This window comes from Diorhabda sublineata, chromosome 3 (genome assembly GCF_026230105.1).
Source record: "Diorhabda sublineata isolate icDioSubl1.1 chromosome 3, icDioSubl1.1, whole genome shotgun sequence".
NCBI lineage: Eukaryota > Metazoa > Arthropoda > Insecta > Coleoptera > Chrysomelidae > Diorhabda > Diorhabda sublineata.
The window spans coordinates 16,952,965-16,970,632 of record NC_079476.1 but is presented as its reverse complement, the minus strand read 5'-3'; the positions used below and the strand labels follow the sequence as shown (position 1 = coordinate 16,970,632).

Genomic DNA, 17,668 nt, shown 5'->3' with positions numbered 1-17,668 from the left:
CAAAATGCTACTGACTAAAGTGCTATTTTGACGACAAAGGGTTGATGTCTTAATAAAAATGAAGCAGAGATTTTTCCGTGGTTCTTCTGACAACTTACTCCAAACAGATTCGCTTACAATGGCAAGTTATTTTCCCACAAACTATTAAAATATCTCTAAGCTCCAATATCATAAAATCCATACTCGTAATAAAATTACCCTACAATGGAGCGAAGGGAAATGAAACAGCTGATAAGCTCGATAAAAAGGTGGCAGACAAACCCTTGATGGGCTAAAACCCTTCTGTGGTATCAGCTACAGAGCAATGGAAAAAGCACTGGAAAAGAAGGTAGACCAATTATTGGGACAACCTACAAGGGCTGAGACAGGCAAAGACTCTTCTGGGAAACTATAACCAGAGTAGAATACTAACAGGAGTTCTATCGGTGCACTGTCACCTCAACAAAAACCTGAAGACGCTACATTTAGCAGATTATATGGTGTGAAGTTTTCTTTCTATAGAGGACGAAACATCTATTCACATTCTTTCGAAGTTTGAAACACTAAGGAACTCCAGAGCACTACACCTGGGAGAGTATGGAATAGAAGATGAAGATCTCTGGCAATTGAAGCCATTCCACATTCTAGACTTTTTAAAAGGAACGGAATTAATTGATCAGCTGTAAACACTGGGTCCTCCAGTATCGCAGCAAGAAAGGGGGACAGATCCTTTGGGTCGCAGTTTATACGAGACCCCAAATCCATACAGACTGTTCAAATCCGCGATATGAACAAGATGAACAGACATATTGATAGGATTACAAATTCATGGGATAAAAACATAAAAATTTAAGGGGCACGGAACCTTTTAATATTGTGATATCAAGTTTAAACAAATATAATACATTCAATTTGGAGCAAATTCGATTTTGTTGGACTTTTGGTGTTCGAGTGAACAAGTCTCTGATTTTGATCACAAAATAATTACAATGAGAAATCCTATTGTTTTCTAAATGTTAAAGTACCCATAAATTTTATTAATTTGATAACTTCCATAAGGTGTCAACCAATTTACATAAAAAATGTAGTTTTATTATGACGATTTCGCTATAAATATAAGACAGATTTTATTTTTTACTTACTTACTGTACAGAAGCCATGCCAGTGTAAAAAAAATACAAATCACAAATAACACCTTAATCTACATTATTGATGCAATAATACGTCAAGCTACCCTGTATCGTAAGTTTTACGTTTTGAATATGCTATGGAAAAAATAAAAGTACCTATTTACTTCGAAATGATTTTCACTACAAAACAAATTACTTATACTGGATAAAACCTTCCTTAGGGATACTTAGAAATACTATTTCGTGCAGTGCAAAGTCGATCGGCGCTGGTGACGTAAGTAAGCGATTGGCGCGTTGCATGAAGAAATGAATGCGTAATAAAAATTTATATCAGCGCTATTATGAGTGCTAGAGACGTGCGGTACATTGCAAAATTTATGTTACCGCGTGCCCAATCATTTAAATATTTAAATTTAACATAATTTTCAGAACCATTTAGAAATGTAATTTACCTGCGCTAAAATTACGTGTATTATATCACATAATAATTATTAATTCTAATTCGGTCATACCCCATCCACTTATTTTATTATTTCTTCAATTAAATATTATCAGCATGAGTAGGATCAAGGTTTGACTATTATGAGAGCAAAGTAATTTCATTCAAATAATTTAAATTTAATACTACATATGATAATTTGGAAGCGCCTTTTGATATTGGTTTCTTTTCTTAATGGATTGATTGTTCAGAGGCAGCAGTCGTAGTAGAGAAAGTCAAAATTTCTGCAGCAACTTTATTATTTTCTGTAAAAACACCATTTTCTAATCTTTTAGACTGTCCCAAATAAATGTATGTTGAAAATCCCCTAGTTTTTCCCAATAATCATGTATTTGTTTTTGTGGAAATATCACATCACTCACTAAGTGACTAACTGAGAAAAATACATTTTTTTTGCAAAAAATACTTTTCATTCATCAATGTAATCTTCTTCAAGAGCAATAAAATCATTCCAACGCTTCTCCAACTTCTCGATGCCGTGATTGTAGAAAGATTTGACTTTTGCTTCAAAATAGGCTTCAGTTTCAGCAATTGATTCTTCATTTCAGCTGAATTTCTTACCGGCGAGCTTTTTTTGAGATCAGCGAATAGCCAGTAGTCACTGGGGGCTAGATTTGGACTATACGGTGGATGAGGAAGCAATTCGAAATGTAATTCGTTCAATTTAACCATCGTTACCATCGACTTGTGAATCGGTGCATTGTCTTAGGTTTTTTTCGATATATGAGGCCATTTTTCCTTGATTTTTGCATTCAAATGATCCAACAACTCGATAGTCGATGAACAATATTCCATATGCTACCCAAAATACTGAAGCTAAACGTGAATTTATACTGTCAAGCTTCATTTCTTATACGAGAATTGTCCCAGAAGTACCTGGCCAAACAAAGAAAACACAAAAACTAATTTTGGAAAGAAATATATTTATTTTTCAACGTAATATCATTTTATCTCCATACACCAGCTCCACATCCCAGCGATGATCAATAAGTACGATACCCTCTTTATAATAAGAATCGTCAAGCTCCTCAAAACAGCCATTAACTGCCGATATTACCTCTTCATTGTTGAAAAATCTCCGACCACTGAGCTATTTTTCCAAGTTTGGTAAAAGAAAATAATCCGAGGGGATAAATCTGGCGAATAGGGTGCTTGAGGTAGCAACTCAAACTTTAATTCATTAATTTTGACCATTGAACTCGTGCTCGTATCAACACTTTCTTCTTTTAGCCACAATGCGACCGTTTTGGTTGTTTCCTTCGTTCAAATATTGCGATAAGTTCGCATAATATTCACCGATGATAGTCAATAGAAATTATCCCAAAAAACGCCATGACATTGTTTGCAGATGAAACGGTCTTTGCCTTTGGTTTGGAAACGGTTCTCCCTTTTCAGTCCATTGTTTTGATTGTTCTTTTGATTCCGGTGTAAAGTGATGGACTCACGTACGACTTTATTTCTGTAGAACATTCTTCACGACACTGTTTCTGTTCCATTGTAAGCAAATGCAGCACCCATGGTACGCACAGCTTTTTCATGTCCAAATTTTCAGTTAATATGCGATGTATCGCACTTTTTGAAATGTCTACTATGTCTGTTAGCTCACGCACTTTCAGTAGACGATCATCCAGTACAGCTTTGTAGATTTTCTTTAACATTTCTGGAGTCGTCACCTCATTTGATCAACCACCGCGATGTTGGTCTTCACAGGTCGTGCGACTTCGCTTAAACTCTGCTACCCAATATTTTACTGTTAATAACGAGGGAGAAGTCTCACTATGAATAGAATCTAGTTCAGGTTTTATATTAGTCGGGCTAATGCCCTTCAAATTAAAGTATTGTACCACATAACGATGGCCAATTTTTTTCATGTTTCCACATTCACTGAAAACGTTCACTATTGATATTTGCCAAACAAATACTAAACAACGTGGCGTCTTCAAACTTGAAACATATACTGCATAGTGGTATTTTTCAAGAAATTACCGCCATCTCTATGTCTAGCCAGGTACTTCTAGAACCATTCGTGTATTATCTATCTTATTTGCTATTCAAATCCAGCCCTACATAATGTAATGTTTTACTTATTTTCTAATTTACTTAAATTTTTTTTCATCAGTGGGATAAATCCAAACACTCTATCTTTTACTTAGTTGATTTATTTAATAACTTACATTATATTTAACTAATATAATAATAATTATCTACTACTTATTTAATTAATTATTCATTACTTTTATAACAAATTTTCTGATTTATTTAAATTCATCGGTTACTTTTCAACTTCCTTTCGTTAACTTTCAATTGTGAACTCAACTCTCGCTGTTAAACAAACTCGAATATATATATATATATATATATATATATATATATATATATATATATATATATATACATATATATATATATCAGAAAGGAATTTCTAGAATTCTAGCAAAACAGACAAAATGAATAAAAACATGTAATGGAGTTTGTACCCTTTTTTATTTAGTGTTTTATTGAAAAACATTTCTAAAAGCTTGCTTTTTACTGTGTAGTAAACTGTAGTACTACTTCGTAAAGAGGCACATAACTTACTTTATACTCAATGGGGTGAAAATAAGATTCTATTAGTTGATATTGTTCTAGTTTCTACTGCCCTAATGAATATCTGCCCCCAATTGTACCAGATTTGTTGGATTCTTTATGTTTTAAATCTTTTATTTGTCTCTTACACACATTTATATTTGATGAAAAAAATCACCTTCACAGTTAATGAAATAAGAATTTTCTGTCCTAGGTCAACTTCCAGGCTATAAGTTTTCTTTATACCTTTCAGTTACCACTGGGTTATCACTTTGCAACGTTAAAAAATACTCACTCATGTTTGAAAAACTCAATATCTAAACTTGGGGGATACAGTTAAAATTTATCTTAATGTAATCACAAACAGACACATGTGTTCCAAATTGTGTATATTGCTTAAAAGCTTAGAGTGATTTAAAAATATTCAGTTTCATTTGAATTAGCTCCACTGAAATAGATCTGAAAAGTATATATGGAATTCCAGTAACACAATAATACAGAAAAACAACAAAAAACAACTCTCACCACCGAAAAAAATAAAGAGAAAATCGGTTGTTGACCTCACGACCGGCTATTCTGACGTAGATCAGCTGTTTTCTTAAATTGCTCTATTATGCTGAATTTAATCATTCTTCTTTCTTAACATTATATTACTTACTTTCAATTACCTTCGTTTATAAAACAAATGGTCAAATGTGCTATTTTAATCTCGCCCAGTTTCTATTTCAACCTTGGAAAAGAATAAAATTTGTTTGAATCATTTCAAGAACTAACTTTCACTTATTTAATTCATGGCGACGTGAAAGAAGTTAGTTGTTTAATAATAATGTTGACAACATCTTCAGTATATTATTTATGAGAATCCAAAAGAAACAATTCAAATAGTGTGAAATTTTTCACAAGGTTGTTCATAAGTAAACGGCCACACGTTCGGAAGGTGAACCCAATGAGATTTTAATCAACATTATTGGTTTAAAGTTAGTCTTTAGTGAGATACAGAATGTAGAAGCTCAAGATACAAAAATATTGTACATTTCTCATGAATAACCCTGTATATGGAACACATTTTTGCTTTGTAATGAATAATTATTACTTATAATAGAAAATGGAAGGTTTAAAATTAATTACAAAACTATTACGTCATGGATCAAGTTGGGAAATTTGCGTTTGATTTTAACACGCTCTAGTAACCAAATTTTTCTTAGAATCCACATATCTACAGTGTGTCCTCCATAAGAACCGAACACAGAACAGAAGCATATAGGGGGAAGCATAATTTGACGATTGGGGAGCAATTTACCTCTAAAACAAGTTATATCTCTAAGGAGTTATAGGTTATAGGGCACAAAATTATTCTTTGCCGAAAATTGTCGACTATGACCATTTTTGATTACATTGCATTTGTCTGTAATGCGATTCCACAATTGTCGTTTGAAATAAACTAAATGAGAATAAATAAATTCCTTTAACGCTCCCCCTAAAAAAAGTAATCACTTTTAGAAATTTAGAATTCTAAGGGCTTTGCAAGAGCAGGCTATGGCAAATTCTCCTCGTCCTCCTAAAGGCTCGGACCAAACAGAGACCACGGAATCCACAAGATTTGATTGGTGCTTTTAACAAAGTCCTCAATCGCCACAACTTCAATGGTGTGGAGTAAAAAAAGAAGACCAAGGCAACCGAGAAATCTCAGGTCTTAACGGCTCCAGATGATCCTAGGGTTACCCCGACCTTTAACCTTCCTCCATCCAGGACTTCTAACACAAAGGTCCAGGTAAAGCTTGTTAAGGGATCAAAAACCCCTGGTTCTACACCAATTGAACAAAGAGTTGGTTTCATGAAAGAACAACTGCTGGATGACATTGACGCTATCATGATACGGTCTCCAACGGGCAGCGGAACCAAGCTACTGCAGTTCTCTCTCTCTTCTGCTAGTGAATTTGTCCAAAGGTTCAAGCCAAAACGCCTGATCGGCTTTCCAAAGGAGGTAGGTCTTCGGTACTTTCAGGTGGGGCGCGACGTGACAGAAAGCCTATGTGCACATCGGCCCTTGGCTACTATGAACTTATTTTGTCAAACAGAAACCAAGCATTCAAAATGGCTAAAACTTTAGTAAGAATCTATCAACGAAAGCGCAAATGTTTTCCCAACAACTAGTGTTAAGTTAGTGCCTGAAATCTTCAGGTTAAGATCAAAAACTTGCCAGACAACCCTTGTATGTATATATATATATATATATATATATACATAAGGGATTCTGCGAAATAGAGACAGGAACCGTATCCTTATCCATCTTAGCTACTTCCTGTTGGTAATACAGACTTTTCAGTTTCCGGTTTACTAGACGAGTTTCCTTACTGCACTCGGGCATCATAAATCCTGTTAATGGTTTCTTAGCGAATATATTTGGGTAGTTTTGTATGGAATTGAAATAATTGCGTGTGTTTTGTGACATCGAAATAAATATTCGACTATTCGACGATAAAATATCGGAGATGTTGTAAAACGTATTAGAGTTCATAAAATATGATTCTTGTTATGCTGATAAGGTGACTGACCCTTAAAGTCGCGTGGCGCCTCCTAGATGCTCTCGAAATGATTCTTGGCAAGTGAAAGTGGCAGGAGTTCTAGTCCTCCACACTCTCAATTTATTCAGTTGCTCGCTACGTTTACTACAAAATGGACGTAAACCTAGTGACGTTTATACCAGAAACGAATTGATTGCAGCTCCTTAAAAGTCGACATTAATGAAGTTTTTTAGATTCTTAATACAATATAATAAAAAAATATTTATTGCACTTCATAAGAATAAACAAGCTCCAGTTGTACTTAATTATATTTAATTTTTTAATTAACCGATCCCATGCGTCTTCCACTTCACTTTCATTCTCCTTTGACTCGCGCTCCAAAAACCGATAAGAGCAGAGTGACAGTGAGGCGAGGCGAGTAAAGACGAGAAGAGACAAGTCCACCATCCACACTCTCGCACTCGCCTTTCCTCGTGGAAAGTTTGGATTACGTCCTAAGGCAGGCATTAAAAAATTTGAAATGGACAAAATTTGATACTTTACAAACAGAATGAGCCATATTTATTAAAAAAATCGGTTCATATATTCAGGTTCTCACTCATTAACAAATGCGAAAATAGATCTGCGAGGATATGTTTATATCGCAATCACAACAATGTCAGAAGCCGGCAATGAGACGTGGATACTCCATTATGACCTCAAAACAAACTCAACACTGGAAAGAAATTGGTGGGAAACCTCGAATAGAAGCGAATAGTCGATATCCATCACATCCTTCATCGTGAATATGTTTGAAGGCTCCAACTGCTTTATATTTGTTATAAAATGGATATTTTCATAAATTTTAGGAATAAAAAAGAAGAAAATTGTTTACGATGAGTAGTGGAGTTTACCGCTTCACTTACTTCAGCTGGAAGAGCCTCATTAATGACAATAGTTAATGCTATAAACGTAACTGGCCCTTTAGTGCCTCGTCACATCATTTTCCCCAGGAAAAATATGAGCGAACAGCTAATGAGGGACTGTCCTCCGTAGGTGCTGCACATCAATCTGGGTTGATACAAATGCATATATTTACAGATTGGTTTAAGCATTTTATCAAACAAACTAACCTAGCACCAGAATCGAAAGTTTTATGAGCTTAGTTGGTCATTATTCACACACACTTAACATCGACGTTATAGAAATTGCAAGGGAGAACAATGTTGACAATAACCTAGAAACTTCAATCTTTAGATAAAACTTTTATTATATAAGAAATACAAATGTGGAGAAGAAATAATAACAGGCCACTAAGTCCATGACATTGTTGTTACTTTAGACCATTGAGTAAAAATATATTCAATGAGATCGACGACATTTCTTGCCAATAAGATGCAGTTAAAGATGGTTGCACAATCAATGCCACTCCAACAAAATCAAGCTCTTAGTCAAAACAACCATCAACAAACGACCATTTGATAATAATTTTTTTTAAATGAAACTTCTTTCACGCCAAGACAAGACATAGAATTTCATCCAGAACCCTCAACTTGCTTGCTCGCAGTACTCTAAATCTGGTGTCGCCCTATGAAATCAGCCCAGTGCCAGATAAAACAAATAGAGGAACATCTTATCCATATGAAAATCAACTCCTTGACAGTAAAAGAAAAAGGGTAGTTTATCAAAGACAAACAATAAGAAACACAAAGAAACAAAAACTTTGACACAGACAGTGAGCGTGACAGAAGGCTCCTGAATCAGAAGATGCAGAGTGTATGTTCTGTAGCAGCCTGTTTTCTCAAGATACTCGATGGATCAAATGTCTCATGTGTGGGTTCTGGGCCCATGGTGATTGCACAGGTGCAGAGTTCGATACCTGGATATGTGATTTTTGCCAGTAACTCAAGTAACTTTTTAAAATTGACGAGAGTTACTGTAGTATCTCATCAAAGTAAAGGTTTATTATTTGTAGTTCCGAGAATAGCCCATTTCTTACATAATGTGTTTGTAATGGAAAAGTTTATCCATTAGGTTTGTTCCAGTAGTATGATATGATCATGTTCTGAGCTTGCAACACAGATTACCTATATTTAGATGTATCACGACAATGTTATTTCATCTAACCAAATTGACATCGACTGGAGGTCTAAACTTGAACTACTAATATGACATACTTAATAAAATACAGGCAAATTTGAATTTTATTAATGGCGCGCGATTTAAATTATTTGAGGTAGTTCATACTGCTACTAGGGAGATGCAAAGTGAATGTTTTGCAGCAGCCTGTTTTCTCAAAAGGAGAGACATAGATCAAGTGTCTCATGTACAGGTTCTGGGCCCATGGTGATTGCACAGGTGCAGAGTTCGATACCTGGATATGTGATTTTTGCAAGTAACTCAAGTAACTTTTTTAAATTTGACAAGAGTTATAGTAGCATTTCATCAAAGTGAACGCTTATTATTTGTAGTTTTATAATAGTCCATTTGCGGTTTCATTAGTAATGTCAGTACCTTAGCAAAAATTGTGAGTAATGTTCGATTGCATTTCGTCTAATTTAATTTTGTTTCTGAGCTTTAAATGCTTGTCTATTTGTCAATCGTCATAAAAAATCCTGTACGTTTACATGGTATTTTATACACAAACAACAGACATGATTCGATCGAAATTAATGCCACATGCAAGGCAGGTTCGGTCGACGACCTCTGCCGATTGCAATGGCTCTTCTCCGTTTTTTTTCTTGTTTTAGCATTTTAACACCATCACTATATAAGTAAATAATTTGTTCAACAATGTATAACCTATACGTACGCAAAAGTATGGAAATGTACTACAAAATCTTTTATATTTATGCTTATCTTTATTATATTCGTATAGGTTAGTTCCGAGAATTGCCCATTTCTTATATAATGTGTTTGTATAGGAAAAGTTTTGTTCCAGTAATATGACCTGATCATGTTCTGAGCTTGCACCATAGATCACCTATATTTAGATGTATCACGACAATGTTATTTCGTCTAACCCAATTGACGTCGACTGGGGGTCTAAACTTGAACTACTAATATGACGTACTTAATAAAATACAGGCAAATTTAAATTTTATTGATGGCGCGTAATTTAAATTATTTGAGGTAGTTCATAATTTCAAAATTGATTAGTTGTAATCTTACTAGAAGAAAAACATTAAAGTTATTGCGACAGCACGTTTCTCCTTGCTCAAGTAAAATTTCGACAAATCGGGTTTTGAAAGAAAGATGATAATCCTACAATTATAATAATAACATGGACAAAACGTGTTATTATTTATTAACAACGTTATGAACATGTCTTTGCCCTCCAGCCGATGCTACCTAGATCTGTAGAAATTCTAAAATTTAGCGAAAGCGTACACGGTGCCTTTGACTTACTTTTTTAAACCGCGGAAACTGATGTTTGTTTTTTATCTCTGTTTTCATAGCAAGCGGTTTATTTACAATGTTTCTTTTGGATAATTTCTGGGAACTCAAGAACTTTGTATATATAAGTGGATTCGTTTAGCGCAGTTTAGTTCAGTTTATAATAAATAGTCGTAGTGAACAGAACGAATTAGCAAAGTAATCAAAGAATAGAAATAAATTATTTAAATTAGTTTTTCCTATACACACGACTCATTCTCTGATCGGCTTCAGCCTGCAGAAAACGAATCACACTTCGCAATTCACACTTGGTGGTAGCATCAATAATGGAGGACATGTTTATGTGGCTGTAGCACAACGCTGAATGACGCATGAATGTTAAAAATGATCGGAGGTTAAAAAAAACGGCCCTCGTGTAGTAAAAAGTATAGTTTCAAAGAAGTACTTCCATATTATTCGTATTTCGGACACGGTAACAGATAAACAATTAATTTGTGACATGTTTGTGTCAAGCTCATGAGCGTCGAGCCCGTCGGTTTCGTCACAAGTGAATGAATAACCAAGAGAAACTGTACAATGTATACCAACATTAAATTATCCAGTTTTGTGTCGCCAATTTGATATATAGTTATGCTGGCAGATTCGTCTAGAGCTTAAAACTTTAATTACAAAATTGATTCAACCTTGGGCCATCTGTGTGAAATGTCTATAAAATAGGTGGTTTGAAACTTGTTCTACGCATGACCTGACTATAATTTATTATGAACACGTATCCAACTATTGCTGCTGGAACACTACTTTTAATATAGGTAGAGAAAAGATGAAAAATCATCATTTTGGTTTTTCACTCTACTATACAATTTCACCTACACTATCGATTAAATACTCTATCGTATCTATCCATAATTTCTGTGAGATCTTAGTATAAAATCCAAAGAAAGATCATAAACAAAACTGTAATTATTTTCCAATATATTCTCCCTTTATTTTCACACACTTTTCAGACCAACTCACTAAAGTTTCTATGCCACTATAAAAATATGATGCATCTTTAAAGTCAAAATAACCGTACACCGCTTATTGAATTTCATCGTCGCTGTTAGATCTTTCACCCCATAACACAATCTTAAGCTTTGCGAACTAAAAATAGTAGGATCGGGTCAGATCAGGGCTATGGTGGATGTTCAATCTCTGTGAAACGACATTCGTATACAGTAACCATGGAAAACAAGCAGTGTAAACTGGAGATGAAGCAAGCGCACATCTCGACTGATTTTGCTTCGCCTTTTTTCAATAATTCGTTGACTCAACTACGTTAGTAAGTCAAAGTAATTATACCGCGCTTACGGTTGCATTTAATTCCTTGAAGACAATCAAAAAGATACACTCGCAGTCCCAATATATTGTAGTCATAACTTTTTTGGTGCTTTTCGTGTCCTTTGCTTTTTTTCCTTTCCGCTGCCATTCTATGGAATTTCTTTTGGATGTCGAGTCATAGTAAAAGACTATACCTTCATCAACCGTTACAATTAATCGGATTACACTTTCTTGGTCCCTGCGGCAAAGCTCTAAAAATCGCTCACAACATTCTACTTGACGTTGCTTTTGCATTACACTGAGAACCCATCTTGCACCAATTTTTGTCATATTCAAATGCTCGTACGTCTTTTGTAAACACACTGTTTATACTACCACTACACTAACTCACGATTACACTATTTGACGTACGTTTCGATAACCAAGTTATCGGCTTCAGATATTAAAGGTAAAATGTTTTTTAATCACCTGGTTGTAGACACCTGACAGTCTCGAGTGATAGCATGCATTATCCATTACTATTATACTGTCCTGCGAAAGATCTATCATTTGTAGCGAATCAATTTTTAAAGACATCAGTATTTATGCCTTCATGGTAATTTTTTGTACGAGTAGATTCAAATATTAATGAACCTTTAACAAAACCATTTAAATTGCCGATGTGTACTATTATCATTCTGCGTCCCTTTCCTGATGTTGGATAAATTATTTAAAAAAGCCTGTCTTCGACTTGTAAGAGTTTCATCTTGCCAAAAGTTATTATGTCTATCGTTTATTCATGTTTCATCTAAATAAAAAATATTTCTTCTTTGATTTCTCATTTTTGTTGTTGGAATGGGTATCATACGAGGATGGTCCCAGATGGCCTAACAAAGAAAGCAAAAAAAAATTTGGAAAAACAATTATTTCTTTTTCAACGTAATCTCCTTATAGCTACCATATACTTTACCCAGTGATGTTCAATAAGTTCGATACCTTTTTATAATAAGAATCGTAAAGCTCCTCCTCCGCCATTAATTTCTGATACTGTTGGAAAAACTTTGACTACCGAGCAATTTCTGCAAGTCTGGGAACAGAAGATAATACGAATGACTAAATCTTGGCCATTGCAATAACTGATGTGTGAGCTGATGCATTGTCTTGATAAAGCAACACATTCGTATTAGCCAAATGTGGCCGTTTTTGCTTGATTACTCCGCTCAAACGTTGTAATAAGTTCGAATGATACTCGCCGATGATAATTTTTTCTTTTTCAAGAAAGTCAATGGAAATTATCGCAAGCGCATCGCAAAAAACCAACGCCATGACCTTGCCTGTAAATGGAACGGTCTTTGCCTTCTATGGAGCCGGTTTTCCCTTTTCAGTCCATTTTTTTCAATACAAATGTCTACTGTGTCTGCTAGCTCGCGCACTTTCAGTCGAAGTTCATGCAGTACCGCTTTGTGGATTTTTTCCAACATTTCTGGCGTCGTCATCTCATTAGATGCTGGGATGCTGGTATTCGCAAGTGGTAAAAACCTACTTTAAACTTTGCTACCCAATAATTTAATGTTGATAACGAAGGAGCAGTCTCCCCCAGAGTAGGACCTAGTTCACCTTTTATAGGGTTAAAGCCTTTTAAATAAAAATATAACATAACGATGACCAAATTCTACAATTTTTACAAATTCACTGAAAACGTTCACTATTGATGGCTGCCAAACAAATACTAAACAACGTGGCGTCTTCAAACTTGAAACATCTACTGTATAGATTGTGTACTTTCTATTACAGTGGTATTATTCAAGCAACTACCGCCATCTCTGGTTCAGGCCAGGTACTCACCAAGGTATTATTGGATATTTTTTTCCAGTTCCTCCAGTAAGGGTATAATCGGTACTTTTCCAATTCATTTAAGTGAGCTTCCACAAAGAAAAAAAGATTCATGAAATTGTGAATTATATAATAAACGCGATTTTTTAAAAAACCGTCCACCATTATGAATAACCCTGTATATTTTTGTAAATTTCTCCCTCTGCCGTGCAAATTTAATTAATTTTATATTTCTAATGCACTGAAATGAAGTAAAATAATATCAAATTCCCCATTTTCAGTTGGATATTTTCGCGATGTATTTTTTTGGCATGGAAAAATCGTGAGTTTGAAAATAATTCTAGTAAATCCAATACATTTCAAATCAAGCAACTTTTAGCCATTTTTAACGTATTGGCTGCACTTATTTTGAACTTGACAGTTTGGCAGACTAGAAACTATGCATCTGAAAATAGATATAGTTGCCTAAATCTCGTTAGTTCATACTTTTTATTCATTTTAGATAAAAATTTCAAAGTGCCACGAAATTAATTGAAAAAGAACTTTTGTTTGTTATCCTAAAATTTAAGAAAATATTTATTCTATAATAAATATATAGCAAGTAAAGCCTTCAAACATAATATTCACGATGAAGTAAGTGATGGATATCGACTATTCGCTTCTATTGGAGGTTTTCCACCGATTTCTATCCACATCCGACTTTGGAATATCCACATCTCATTACTTGCTTCTGACATCGTTGTAAATGCTACAAACAAATCGTTGGGCAAATATTTCGCGTGTTTAAATCAGAATATATGACTGTTTACCTCCAGTCTCTTAAGACGATAACTTGGTTGTCGAAACGCGCGTCAGACAGTGTAATTGTGACTGTTGTTTTAGTGATAGTGTAAACTGTAGAATCAATATTACTAACGGTTCTAAAAATTCCAACTTATTTGTGTTGGTATTAATCCTTCCCAAGTCAAAAATTTTTTAAAGAGCGCTAAAATTAATTGCAGACATTACTCAAAACAACTCGACTGAGTCGTTCGAGCTCTACTATAATAAAATAAATCGAAGCAGCAACTTTGTGTAAAGCTTGTTAAGACCTGTCACTGACGCGTGCAGAAACTAATACTAAACCAGTTTAATTTGTTGCTGGAACATAATACATGATAATCATCCAGATTATGTTACGAACCTCTGATTTTGTTCAAATTTTAGTATGTTATTGAGAGAATTGTGCTGAAAAAGTTGATGTATGTATGTAGGGCGCGGATACCAACACTTTACATAGTTTTGCATACAATTTAATCAATTTTGTTTACATACGACTATAGTCAGTAAACATATCAATGTCTTTTTTCTCCTTTTTTGTCCCCAGTACCTTGTCAAAAGTTGTTGACATATCAATAAATAATATAATGCATCTGTATCTAAACGGACAACTTCATCTCTAAGTTTTTTATTGTAAACGCATGATCTTGTACACTGCTAATCCCGCTAATTCGTGTTTGACCATGAAAAAGATAAAACTTTATGAATTTTTGTGAATCGCTGTTCATTCATTGACTTAACCTAACCTAACCTAACTATCATTTAGATTAGGTTAGGTTAGGTCAATAAATGATTAGCAATACACAAAAATTCATGAAGTTTTATCTTTTTCATGGTAAAACACGAATTATAAAAATAAGTGGCCCTCGTTCTTCTTGAATTCTCGTATGAAAATTCCCGATAAAAGGAAAATAGAAAGAAAATCTAATTGTCCAACACAAAAAGTTAATGTAAAATTTAGTTCTGTTGAAAATAAGTTTTCATTGTTTATTCCACCTTTAAGAATGTTTCAAAATCAAGTAATTTATTCTCATTCCTTTTTTCTTTGAATGCTAAACGTTTTAATAATAATTGAGTCTATTTTCAAACATATTTATAAGATTAATTAGTATGATCGGGAAACAGAAAAAATCTATAACAATTGATTATGAATTGATGTAGAGATCTGCACCTTCAAATAACGTTTATAATCTAATAAAAAAATAAAATTTAATACTTTGAGAAAAGAAATATATTATTAGTCAAATTAAAAAAGGTAAAATGCATCGGCCGGGAATCGAACCCGGGCCGCCCGCGTGGCAGGCGAGCATTCTACCACTGAACCACCGATGCTTGTCAGACTACTGAATATAATGGCACCACTTGCTGGAAGTATCCTCATTTTAGAGTTCGCCCTATTGCAGTTGGTGAGCTACTTTAACGAATCTACGTGAAAACCATGACCTTAATAACGGCGGAAGATCTAAAAGAAACCTGTGGGGTAGATCAAATTTCGAGAGGGATAAAATCAATAATCGACCATGCCATGGGAAGTATTTTGTTAACAGAAGAGCGAGAGTGCATGTTGTTGATAGATGCTTCCAATGCAATTAGCTGTCCTTTAGCAAACAGGACCGTGAAATTATATTCGAATCGAATTTGGTTCGAACTTCTGCGCGCAACAGGTCCCCAATGCGGTTTTTTTCCTGAACCAAAGAAGAGTATAGTCAAACCAGGCCTAGAAGGGGAAGCAGAAGCTATTTTTCGACTATAGCTGGCAGCAAAACGTTCCTCAGCAGGCTGATAGGGCATGGAGAAGATAGAAGGGCATTCATTGCGTCGAATATTGAAACATTGGTTGACCTTGTTGCAAAGAAAAGCCTTCAAGCAGTAATATGTGGCCTTCACACATTCTGGTCTTTTATAACCATAAACTGTTCAGAACAATAGAAAAAGGTTTAGAGTGGTCCAAATCCCTGTGTATTAAAGATGACAAAGCCGTATCATAAGATCTATAAGTACGTTATCAATAAAAGTTAGAAATGCCGATAAAAGTTAAAAATTTGGTTTTATTTCATTTCCACGATTCTCTTCCCAACAAATTCCAACGAAAATACGATTTTAGATTTTTCCATATAGAAACGCGGTCCAAATTGCGTATTCTTTACAGTTCAGTTTAGTTGTAGCTTGCAAGGTGCACTGTGCAGTCTATTGTGAATTCTAGTATGATTATGCAAAACTTGCAAAACCCGATTAAACGCCAAATACCGGCGATTTAACAGTTAATGAGGAAACATTTATATTTAATTATTTTAAATAATTTACAGACAAACATTTGTGTGAAATTGTTGATGAAACAGTGGAATTAGTTAGTAGTACACTTGGTGTTAAGAAATCTAAAATTTACATGGTTCTTAGAGAAAATAAAAGAGTTTTAAACATCTCCAGCAAGACCAAAATTATCGAAAATCACGTAAAAGATAGGAGAGAAACGAAAGAGTATGTGTTCTTGTTTAGAAAAGAGTTTTCGACAGTAGTAAAGGTTCTAGATGTTAATGATAACCTTGAACTGAGCTGAAGCACACTATGAAACTTTTAAAAGAAAGTAGTCTAGTACAATAGAAAGAAACGATATTGTAGTATGGACAAGAAATTATCTAAGGAATGTAAAATAAATAAGAAACAAAAGAAGAAATATATTTTATTCAGAAAAATATGGGACAAATACCAAATAAATTGTTTTTTCCAAATAATTTATCTACTGTTTACACTATAACTACACCAACACTCACGATTACACTGCCTGACGCGCGTTTCGATAACCAAGTTATTGTCTTCAGAGACTGACGGTCAACAGTTTACGAGGATGATCCCAGAAGTACCTGGACTGACCTAAAGATGGCGGTAGTTGTTTGAAAAATACTGTATTAGAAAGTACACAATTTTTTAGAGTATTTGTTTGGCAGCCATCAATAGTGAACGTTTCCAGTGAATTTGTAAACATGGTACTGGATAATCGTCTACTTTACGCGAGCTAGCAGACATAGTAGGCATTTCAAAAAGTGCGCTACATCTCATATTAACTAAAAATTTTGACATGAGAACAAAAACAGCGTCGTGAAGATGTTTCCATCGAGTTTTTGGCAATGTTTCACAGAAATAAAGCCAAATCTTGGTGCCGTTTCATAACCACGAATAAAACTTAGGTCCATCACTTCACACCCGAAAAAAACAATCTCAAAAATGGACTGAAATGGGAAACCGGCTCCTAAGAAGGGCGTTTTAATTGCAAGTAAGGTCAAGGCGTCGGTTTATTGGAATACGCGTGGAATAATTTTCATTGACTATCTTGAAAAAGGAAAAACTACCATCGGCGAATATTATGCGAACTTATTGCAATGTTTGAGCGATGAAATCTAGCAAAAATGGCCACATTTGGCTAAGGAAAAAATGATGTTTCCTCAAGACAATGCACCAGCTCATCCATCGGTTATTGCAATAACCAAAATTAATGAATTAAAGTTTGAATTGCTACCTCATGCACCCTATTCGCCAGATGTAACCCACTCGGATTATTTTCTGTTTCCAGACTTGAAAAAATAGGTCGGTAGTTAGGTAAGATTTTCCAACAATGAATAGGTGATGTCGGCAGTTAATAAATATTTCGG

At 34.5% G+C, this 17,668-nt stretch overlaps 1 protein-coding gene and 1 non-coding gene across 2 annotated transcripts in view; both read right to left on the bottom strand.

Annotated features, from left to right (window-relative positions):
- Window positions 1-17,668, bottom strand: part of LOC130441959 (probable JmjC domain-containing histone demethylation protein 2C) — a 318,988-nt gene that overhangs the window by 300,204 nt on the left and 1,116 nt on the right. The gene's annotated exons all lie outside the window — the stretch shown is intronic.
- Window positions 15,283-15,353, bottom strand: Trnag-gcc (transfer RNA glycine (anticodon GCC)). Its single transcript has one exon. It is a non-coding gene; the product is annotated as a tRNA-Gly (tRNA).